The sequence below is a fragment of the Seriola lalandi genome, unplaced genomic scaffold, assembly GCF_002814215.2.
Source record: "Seriola lalandi dorsalis isolate HSWRI2012SDOR001 ecotype SW California unplaced genomic scaffold, Sedor1 jcf7180002054984, whole genome shotgun sequence".
NCBI classification, from domain to species: domain Eukaryota; kingdom Metazoa; phylum Chordata; class Actinopteri; order Carangiformes; family Carangidae; genus Seriola; species Seriola lalandi.
The window spans coordinates 254,096-254,423 of NW_019525533.1; the positions used below are offsets into that span (position 1 = coordinate 254,096).

A 328-nucleotide genomic window follows, 5' to 3' on the forward strand; every position below is an offset into this window, starting at 1 on the left:
TCTCCATCAGACAGTGGAAGATGTTGATGCTTCTGTCAGGAGAGGTTTTATAAGTATTCATCTCCTTCAGGTTGTTGATGGCTCTCTGGATGGTTTCTGGACCGTTCTCTGTCTGACCCAGCAGACCTCCTAAGAGTCTCTGGTTGGACTCCAGAGAGAGGCCATGAAGGAAGCGAACAAACAGGTCCAGGTGACCGTTTTTACTTTGGAGGGATTTCTCCATGGCTTTCCTCAGGAAGACATCCAGGGATGAGTGTTTATAGTCTTTTCCCAGGAAGTTCTCCAGGACCTTTCTCTTCCTGTTGGTGTAACAGTGGAACATGTAGAC

The 328-nt window shown here is 47.6% G+C and overlaps 1 protein-coding gene across 1 annotated transcript in view; it reads right to left on the bottom strand.

The window, feature by feature from the left end:
• Positions 1 to 328, bottom strand: part of LOC111647305 (uncharacterized) — a 33,954-nt gene that overhangs the window by 27,619 nt on the left and 6,007 nt on the right. The gene's annotated exons all lie outside the window — the stretch shown is intronic.